The 10,405-nt window shown below is 50.8% G+C and overlaps 1 protein-coding gene across 3 annotated transcripts in view; it reads right to left on the reverse strand.

The window, feature by feature from the left end:
- TACC2 (transforming, acidic coiled-coil containing protein 2) overlaps nucleotides 1–10,405 on the reverse strand; it is a 236,236-nt gene that overhangs the window by 100,930 nt on the left and 124,901 nt on the right. The gene's annotated exons all lie outside the window — the stretch shown is intronic.

Raw genomic sequence — 10,405 nt, forward strand, 5'->3', positions numbered from 1 at the left:
CACACACGGCGTGGCGTATTTAAAGACCCAGCACACTGCTGGCCGGGGCACCCCACAGAGTTCCCCAGGCCTCTGCTTAAACAGAGTGGAGGGGCGTGCATCCTCCTGTGCAGCAGCCCCCAGGCCAGGCCGTGAATCCCCCTCCCCACCGAGGCTGCAGCAGAACCCAAGGTTTCTTTGATGGAGCAGCTAGGGTGTCAGAACACTCTGAATTTTGTGTGTTTGTTTCATAGGATCATTTCTAATTGCTTTTTAATAGGCAGTGAATCTCTCCGAGTTGAAAATTAAAATACAATTTTGCAAACTCCCCAGGACTTGCCCCCACAAAATCTGAGGCTGAGAAAAGTCAAGGTGGAGCGGCTGATCAAGGAATCAGCGGTAATCAAGGAGACTGCACTAGGGATCTTTCGGGATGCCTTTTCCCTGGTGAAGGTGTTTCAGAGCAGAGCTCTGTCCCTGGTTCAGTGGGTGAGTGCCCCCTGCTGGACACACAGGGAAACGCCAGGAGTGCAGGGTGGTCTCCAGCAGGTGGGAAGGCAGGAAGGACCTGCAAACAGGCCCTTGGAGTCAAAAGGCACCAGGCCTGGAGCTCAAAAGAGGTTTTCATTTTCCCCTCTGGCAAAATCAAGATGAGCAATGCCGCCCACAGACTTCCAGGGAGGGTCAGCCCTCCCAGCCTCTCCGGCTGTCCAAACGGCTGTCCGGGGTGGGGCTGGAATTAGAAGGGACTCAGCACCAAGAGCCTGAAGCCCAGCCAGAGGTCAAAGCTGGGGTTACAAGTTTCACAGCCTCATGGCGGGGACTCATTTCTTCCCTGTGGGTGTGAGTTCCTGCAGGAAGCTCCCCCACTGCAGGAAGGTAGGAGGCTCGGCCTTCCGTGTCAAGGTTCTGCTAATCTTCACCTCCTCCAAGTCCACCTACGAGGTGGCTTCCTGGCCTGAAGGACGGGTGTGCAGCCCCGACCCCTGCCCAGGCGAGCAATTCTGAGTCCTGGCTTGGTCTTCACTCATCAACAGCTATAAAAACAGCAGCAGCTCAACCTGGCTGAGGCCCGGTCCTACATGCTTGATCCTGGGTGCCCAGGCATGAGTGGCTCTGTTCTACGTGCCTGATCCTTGTACTTAGTCCTGTGTTAGAAGCTTTACATATGTAACCTCAGGAACCCCTGCAACAACCTCTGAGTCATATGCCATCATCCTCGCTCGACAGAGATTAAAACTAAGCTCAGTACTTGCTTTGGCAGCATGTACACTAAAATTGAAACGATACAGAGGATTAGCGTGGCCCCTGTGCAAGGATGACAGGCAAACCTGTGAAGCGTTTGATATTTTTGAATGAAGAGACTAGCATGGAAACATATACAAATACACAGCCAGTGGGAATTTGCTGTATGACTCAGGGAGCTCGAAGGCTTCCCAGGTGGCACCAGTGGTAAAGAACCCGCCTGACAGAGCAGGAGACATGAGGCGTGGGTTCAATCCCTGGGTTGGGAAGAGCTCCTGGAGGAGGGTGTGACAAACTACTCCAGTATTCTTGCCTGGAGAATCCCCATGGACAGGGCAGCCTGGGGGGCTACAGGGCATAGGGTTGCACAGAGTCGGACACCACTGAAGCGACTGAGCACGCACTCACATACGCAGGGAGCTCAAACCAGGGCTCTGTGACCACCTAGAGGGGTGGGATGGAGTGGGAGGTGGGAGGGAGGTTCAAGAGGGAGGGGACATATGTATACCCATGGCTGATTCATGTTGATGTATGGCAGAAACCAACACAACATTGTAAAGCAATTATCCTTCAATTAAAAATAAATAAGTTAAAAAAAAAACAAAACTAAGGCTCAGAGAGGTGAGGTCACTTGCCCAAGGTCACAGAGTGGGAAGTGGAGCCAGGATGTGAGCCCAGACTCTGAATCCTTAACCACCTCCATGTCTACTTTCTAATGGACTCCCCAGCACACACCTGGAAGCCCCTAACTCCTCCTCAGTGACATGCATCACAGGGACTTGAAGACCACTAGGAGACTGAATACCTTGAGGACAGGGGCTGTACCTGTCAAGAGTCATCCCAGTAGCCCAATGTCTAGCCGGGCCACCACCAGTACGCACTCAGACAGGCAGAGGAAGAGCGGGGAAGGGGTCCCGAAGGGCTAGGACCACGCAAGGTTTGGGAAGCAGGAGCAGAGCTGGAACCTCCAAGACCTTCGCCCCTGGGCCTCATGGAAACAAGGGGCAGAACAGACCTGAGAGTAATGACCTTGGATAAGCCCAGAGCAAGGCAATCCACACGTGAACAAAAATTACAGTGAGTTCGTGGACAGGACCAGCAAACGTGCAGAGTGGGCTTGCAGACGGCACGATGCCTCCGCCGTTCAAACTGCTGGTTGTAACAACATGGGCAGTGGCTGAAATATTTTGTAAATGTACGTGCTCAGTCACATCTGACACTTTGTGACCCCGTGGCCTGTGGCCCACCAGGCTCCTCTGTCCATGGGATTTCCCAGGAAAGAACATTGGAGTGGGCTGCCATTTCCTTTTTCAGGGGATCTTCTCAACCCAGGGATCAAACCTGCGTCTCCTGCGTTTCCTGCATTGGCAGGCATATTCTTTACCACTAGGGCCACCTGGGAAGGAATCTCATAAAAGAATGACTCAAATGAATAGTGCAAATTACTGGGGGCTGTTAAACTCCTTAAAAAGCCATTTCACCGTCTGGAAAGTGACATTTATTCCTATTCTAAGAAGTGAACAGGCGACTCACAAAACCAAACTCCTAGTCTAAAATTTATTTTCTAAAGAAATTACACTGGCCAGGCCCCTTTCTCTGCACACCCCTGAAGATCTTATTTTGCTGTTGTTCAGTTGCTTAAGTTGTGTCCGACTCTTTGTGACTGCATGGACTGCAACACACCGGGCTTCCCTGTCCTTCACCATCTCCTGAGAATTTGCTCAGATTCATGTCCCTTGAGTTGGTGATGCTGTCCAACTATCTCATCCTTTGCCACCCTCTTCTCCTTTTGCCTTCAATCTTGGCCAGCATCAGGGTGTTTTCCAATGAGTTGGCTCTTCGTATCAGGTGGCTTGGAGCTTCAGCTTCAGCAACACTCCTTCCAATGAATATTCAGGGTTGATTTCCTTTAGGATTGACTGCTTTGATCTTGCAGTCCAGGGGACAAGAGTCTTCTCCAGCACCACAATTTGAAAGCATCAGCTTTTCAGCACTCAAGCCTTCTTTATGGTCCACTCTCACATCTACACATGACTACTGGAAAAACCAGAGCTTTGACTAGACAGACCTCTGTCAGCAAAGTGATGTCTCTGCTTTTTAATACGCTGTCTAGGTTGGTCATAGCTTTCCTTCCAAGGAGCAAGCGTCTTTTAATTTCATGGCTGCAGTCATCGTCCACAGTGATTTTGGAGACCAACAATATAAAGCCTGTCACTGCTTCCACTTTTTCTCCTTCTATTTGCCATGAAGTGTCTTATTTAACGCAAACCGAGGACAGGTGACGCGGTTTGTGGTTCTGCACTTTACGACTCCCATCAAAGTGCAAGGAAAGGTCTCTGTCTTTGAAAACGCTGGCAGAGGGAAGGCTCTTCGGGCTCAGAAGAAGGCCAGGCCCGCAGGGGAAGCACAAAGGCCATCTCCTTGTGATGAGGATGCCCCGAGGCTGACTGTCCCCGCCCCTGAGAACGCCCTGGGGTCCCCTCAGCTCTCTGGCCAGGAGACCAGGGTGACTGCCCCCTCCACCCTTCACTCCGTTGGCACCTGATCACCAGGGCCACACCCGTCCTGCATTTGCCTGTTCCCATCAGCTAAAGGCACCAAACAAATGACTCAACAGCTCTCTTAAGAATGACGGCACCCTTCCCTCCTGGTCTGCAGCCTGCCCTTGGCCCAACTCCAGAAACAGGAAGGTCAGGTCCCAACAGGGAAGGACTCAGTGACTCACGACTGAAGTTCTGGCACGTGGCACCAACTGATGCCTCCCGACCCCATAGAACTCCTCCTCTTCCCTCCTAACCCTCCTCCCCTCCCCAATTTCTCCCCAGCTTGGCAAGTGGCCCCACCAGCCATCCAGGTCCTGGACCAGAAGTTGAAACTGCCCTGGACTCTCCCCCCATCATCACCCTTTGTGCTGAGTCACCTCCTTTTTCCTTCTAGAATCTGCCCTCTTTGTCCCACTGGTCCAAGCCAGCAGCCTCTCTGAGCGGGGCTCCGGCACATCCTGCTTTTTGTCCCCTGCATCCATCTCCCCCAGACACCAGAATGCCCCACCCTGAGTCCTGATGAGGTCCTTTCCTTGCCAGAAGCCCTTGCCCACTTTCCACATCTTACGTCTAACAGAATGCAGGTGAAACTCCTGGGCTTCAAAAGCTGAGGCTCCATCAGCCTGCCTCTGTTCCCTCCCAGGTTTACCTTGTCACTGTCCTGACCCCACCAAGCCAGTCTGGGGGCTCCTGGTAGTTTCTTGCCTCTGTGTCTTTGCCCCTGAATCCCCGCCTACCTCTCTCAAATCCCCTCCTGTGCTAAGTGGCTTAATCGTGTCTGGCTCTTTGCGACCCTATGGATTAGTCTGCCAGGCTCCTTTGTCCATAGTATTTTCCAGACAAGAATACTGGAGTGAGTTGCCATGCCCTTCTCCAGGGGAGCTTCCCAACCCAGGGATCAAACCTGCATCTCCTGTGTCTCTTGTATTGGCAGGCAGGTTCTTTACCATTCGTGCCACCCAAGAAGCCCTCCTAGCACCGCTCCTAGCTGACCCCATAAGAGAGGAAGTGCCCCCAACCCCCGGCAGGGGTAATGATGTCCGCCCTGCATTGCCGGGCTGGGCTGAGCCTGGCTTCTGCATCTCCTGCTGTTTTCTACTAACTCATCCTCTTCTCCGACTAGAGTCTCGGCCACGGCGGTCTCTCCAGCGCCCAGCACAGGGCCAGGCCAGGAGCAAGGACGAAACACCGAGCAGCTCTTTCACTCTTGCCCCTGGCCTCCCAAACACGAGGGCCACCGACAGTGGGACAACTGTCCTCTCTTCTTGGAATCCCAGAGTGCAACCAGCTCGAGGTGGGACCAGCAACATAAGCCGCAGGAATGCAAATGAAAGCAAAGTGAAAACGCAGGGCCCTGCATTCCAAAAGGGTTAGACTTTCAGGAAGGTGATGGCAGAGTGTTGAACCAAGCACGGGGCCCCGGGCAACTGCCCAAGTCACATGCCCTTGAAGCCAGCCCTGGTTCTGGCCTCCGAGGGAAAGCTTTCATAGGTCCCCCTGCCTGGAAAAGCCTCTTGAGCTGCCAAAGGGCCATGCTGCTGGAGCAGAGATGGGAAGCAGTTAACCAGGTTGGCATTCCCTTGCCAGCTCCTGTCCACTGAAGCCTCCCTTGAGCAGCAATGACTCATCTTAGAGACCTCATCCCCAGGGAGTCAGGTCCTTTCGGATGTCCAGTTCCACTCCCAACCTCAGTGGGAACTCCGGGACAGCTGCCAAGCCCAGCACTGAGGAGGGCAGCACCCTGAGACGGGGTGCACAGTGCATTCTCAGGTGGCTTCTGCAAGATGCTTACGTTCACTTGCCCTTGACTTCTGTCCTTATAAAACAGGCCAGGAACGGGACTGTGAAGGCCCTTCCAGTTTTAGAAGTCCACTAACCCCTTTTCCCATTTAAGGAGTTAATCAATATTTCCTGTGGAATAACAAAGAAACTGAATTCAAATTCTTGTCAAGTTTTTGTATTTTTTTTTAAGTTTTTGTATTTTTGAAAGATGCAGGAAACACTGATTTAATTTAAGCCCTCGCTTCCTTTTTTTTTTTTAAGAGAAGAGTTGACCCCCAAAAAGGCAAATAAACTCACCATACTGTTAGCAGACAGAAATGGCCTATTGATCAAGGCATCTTTCCTGAGAGGCCCAGCTGGACAAGACCTCTGAATCCTTCCCGACACAGATCCCTGGGGAACCACTACTAATGGGTCAGAGCTGGTCGTCCCTGACGCAGGACCTCACCAAGGTCGGCACTACCAACAGCTGGCCCTGTTAACCGTGAGGGATGCAGTCTCTGCCTGCAGAGGACCAGAGAACACAGAGGATGTTGCTTCGGGGCTTGCACTCAGCCCGACAGTCCTCCAGGCCCAGCTGTAGTGATTTGCTGTCACCAACTGTTGTCTTTTGAGTCCCTGTTCAGGGCTTTTGAGTCCTTCTTGGCAGACCCCCCACTGACCTGATAGCAGATTTCATTTCGGAGAGCGGCTCGAGTTGCCAAGTTAAGCCCCTGTCCAAGGACAAACACCAGACTGACCTGGCTGTCACGGGAGGGTGATAACAGCCCCAAAGATACGAGCGGAGCGTATCACGTCCTGTCGGGCCAGATGGGCGGCAGCATCTTATCTCCCATTTCACATCGCCATCTGGAAGGTATTAGCCCAATAGCCCCTTCCTCACAGGCCCCTTGATTTTATTCTTCTTGAATCCCCAAGCGCACACGATTACGTAATAGGACAAGAGCTAAGGCCAAGACTCGGCTCAGACTGAAAGCGCGACGCAAGCCAAAGGAAAAAAAGCAATTGGAAATTGCTGGCTTAGCGAGCTACACTCAGTCCATAGGAGCAGCAGACAATCAGTCCAGCAGAGGCCTGGGGTTTGATACAGGGAGTCGCCGAGATGGGAGTTCCAGGATCGTCCTCCTTCGAGACACAACCACCGAGAAGTAGCCAAGCCAAAATGAGAAGGTGCCCAGAGACGCTTGCGAATTGGCTGGAAATTCCAAAGCAGGCACATCAAGAGATCTCTAGTTGCCAGCAGCAGCCCACGTGAGCATATACACAGCCCCTAAACACCACTGACCTTCAGATGTCCAGCTGGCTGTAGGCTGGCTTCGCACATGTTAACCCTGAGCTGGCTTGTCAATTCTGACCCAGCATGTTCATACCCTTTTCACAGAGCGAGTCTGTGCTCAGAGGGGAGAAATTAGTATTAAACTTGGCTGAAGCAAAACTTAATCAGGAAGGAAAATATTAACTAAAGAAAAAGTCGTAAATACCGTCCCAAGACCACAAGAGGCTTTGATCTGGGTTGGACCATCCAGCCCATTAATTCCCACCATTGTCTTTCCCAGTCCTTTGCATCCTTTCTCCAGGTGCAAGACTCCTCGCGTGGTTACAGAGAATGTAGAGATGTGGATTCAGAGGACCAACCAGAAGCTGATATCAGATATCCAAGATTTAACTACTTATTCAAAAGTCAAAACCTATCTACTACATAAAGCAGCTCCAGAACCATGAAAAACCAGACCAAGAACAAGATCCTGTACTACTTTGAACCATATGAAATGGCCGATATTTTGACAATTGCCAGTGTGGCAATTCATGTGCATCAACCTAAGAGCACCAAGCTTGACACTGGAAACTCACAGGTTCCGAACAAATTAGGTGCAACCGAGTGACTCAGCCTGCTGGGCGCTGGTTACGTAAATTTGTCTCAAGAGCACGAATACCTTCAACACGTACTTCTGAAATGGTGTAAAGGAATCCCTTTCTTCAGAAGAGACTTGAAAGTGAAAGTGAAGTCGGTCAGTCGTGTCTAACTCTTTGCAACCCGACCCGTGGACTGTAGCCCACCAGGCTCCTCCGTCCATAGGATTCTCAAGGCAAGAATACCGGAGTGGGTTGCCATTTCCTTCTCCAAGAATACTGGAGTGGGTTGCCATTTCCTTCTCCAGGGGATCTTCCCGACCCAGAGATGGAACCCAGGTCTCCCGCATTGTGGGGAGACGCTTTAACCTCTGAGCCACCAGGGAAGCTTAGGTGATTCCTTTTCTAAATTAAAAAAAACAACAGTTCCACTTTATCATTCAGTTTTACTAAGGTACTTGCCTAAATAAAGGTTCAGCTAACCTTTCTGAAGTAGTTAAACCCACTGAGGCACATCCATAGCAGAAAGACGAAAAAAAAAAAAAATCTTACAGTACAAACAGAGGAAACCAAAATAAACTGCACTATTTGGAGCAAGAGGAGCAACAGAAGCTGCAAGTCAGTATGAATTCCCTGTACTTTCAACTTTGGAAAATTCTGAAGCTCCGTTTTGGAATCGGGAAACTCTATAGAGGCTGTCACACAGAGCAGGGGCTCTCCCTCGTCCCTGGCTCTCCTGTCTGAAGTCGAAGATCAATCAGAAACTTCAGACACCAGCTGCTGGGTCAGGACTTCCCTACTCTGAGGAGCTGTGAACAGCCTGACAGGTGAGGAGAAAGCATCTGGACACGACTGCCTTACCCAGTGGTTCCCCAAGTGTGGACCCCAGACCAGCAGAAGCAGTAGCACCTGGGAACTTGTAAAAAATGGTTTGCAGAGGCGGGGGGCCTCTCTGCAGACCTCCTGAATCAGACACTCAAGGAATGGGGCAGAAATCTGGGCTGGACCCGGGTTCTTTTGAGGCGTGCTAACCTTTGGACCCCGTGGACATGACTCAGGTGAAGAGTTTCCTAGCTGTATCCAGGGAGTCCTCAAGATCTAAAGAGACCCCTCTGCTCAGAGTCCTGACTATGGGAAAAACACCAGAGTTCCCAGATGTAACCAGGGTGCCCTATTTTACTCTGTTTAACAAATGGTAGTACAGCTGCATGGTTTCAATTGAAAAGCAATCCTGCTGCTTTATTAAAAAAAAATAGAAAATATTGAACAGATGGGAGTACAAGTGGCCACAGGCAATCTGGTCATTTGTAGAATGCTCTAGAAGGTTTGAGTTGGACTTTCTGTACCATCTTGGGAGGCCGAAGGCCAAAGGGAAGCCCAACCACCGATAGCAGGTTCAGAGGCTATTTCCCGAGGAGGGGGCAAGTCTGATGTCCTCCAGCGGCTTTAATTGGGTGGGGAGAGGGGGGGCACTGAAATCCCATCCATTGTATGTGAGAACTACTGCAAGGACCAGGGTGTCCTGTCGGTTCTCATTCAGAAAGAAGAGTTCTTAAAAGGGAAAGATCCAGCGCCAAAGAAATAGTAGCGGCAGAAAGGAGGGAGAAAGCTCTGCTTTCTCTCCAGGGGCTTAAAGAAAATGCTCCAGCCCCACTTTCCTTGTTTTAGTGAATTTTTTAAACATGCTTTTATTTAAATTTAATTTTTTAACTTAAGGTCCCAAACCTGCTCGGGCAGGGTGGCAAAACTCCAGGGAGGATGTTCCAGACTGCCCTCTGCTTTCTTCCCTCCCTGCCTCTGCTCACCTCTCCTGCCCCTCCTGTCCCTGCTCTGAACAGGAACCTGGGTAATGCTATGGCCTGAATGTCTGTGTCCTGGAATTCCTACATGGACATCCCAATGCCCAAGGTGATGGCATTAGGAGGTGGGGCCGTCTGTAGGTGACTAGGTCATAAGGGTGGGGCCCTCGTGAAAGGGGTTAGTGACAATATAAAAGAGACCCTTCAGAGTTCCCCAGGTCCCTTCATCGTGTAAGGGCATAGTGAGACATCTGCAACCAGGAAGAGGGCCCTCACTCGAACCATGCTGGCACCCTCACTGTGGCCTTCCAGCCTCCAGAACTGTGAGCAGTACTTTTTGCTGTTTTGTTTATTTGGCTGCATCTCGTGGCATCAGGATCTGCCCCAACGAGGGACTGAATCCATGCCCCCTGCACTGAAAACTCAGTCTTAAACCACTGGGCCACCAGGGAGGTCCAATAATTTCTGCTGCTTATGAGTCACCCAGTCTGTGATATTTTGTTACGGCAGCAGGAAGAGACTAAAACAGATGGGGTGAGTAGGCAGGGCCATTTCTGAGGTTTAAAAAGCCACCACCACAGACCCAGAATGCCCTTCTTAATTACTCCCACAGAGCAGCAAAGTTAAGTACAGTTGATTCTCTTTATTTGCAGTAATTACATTCTATAAAGCCATGTAGACACTGAATTAGCAAACACTGAACCACTGGTCCTAGGGGAAATATAGGGGTAGGTTCCTGTGAGCCACTGGCCATAGTATTTTTGTCAACTGATCAAAATATAACCTTGTTTTATGTGAGTTTCTGTTTTAAAATACTTTATTTAATATGCAGCTAATCAGATCAGGTCAGATCAGTCGCTCAGTCGTATCTGACTCTTTGTGACCCCATGAATCGCAGCACGCCAGGCCTCCCTGTCCATCACCAACTCCTGGAGTTCACTCAGACTCGCATCCATCGAGTCAGTGATGCCATCCAGCCATCTCATCCTCTGTTGTCCCCTTCTCCTCCTGCCCCCAATCCCTCCCAGCATCAGGGTCTTTTCCAATGAGTCAACTCTTTGCATGAGGTGGCCAAAGTACTGGAGTTTCAGCTTTAGCATCATTCCTTCCAAAGAAATCCCAGGGCTGATCTCCTTCAGAATGGACTGGTTGGATCTCCTTGCAGCCCAAGGGACTCTCAAGAGTCTTCTCCAACACCACAGTTCA

Source organism: Bison bison, unplaced genomic scaffold, assembly GCF_000754665.1.
Source record: "Bison bison bison isolate TAMUID 2011002044 unplaced genomic scaffold, Bison_UMD1.0 scf7180017864456, whole genome shotgun sequence".
NCBI classification, from domain to species: domain Eukaryota; kingdom Metazoa; phylum Chordata; class Mammalia; order Artiodactyla; family Bovidae; genus Bison; species Bison bison.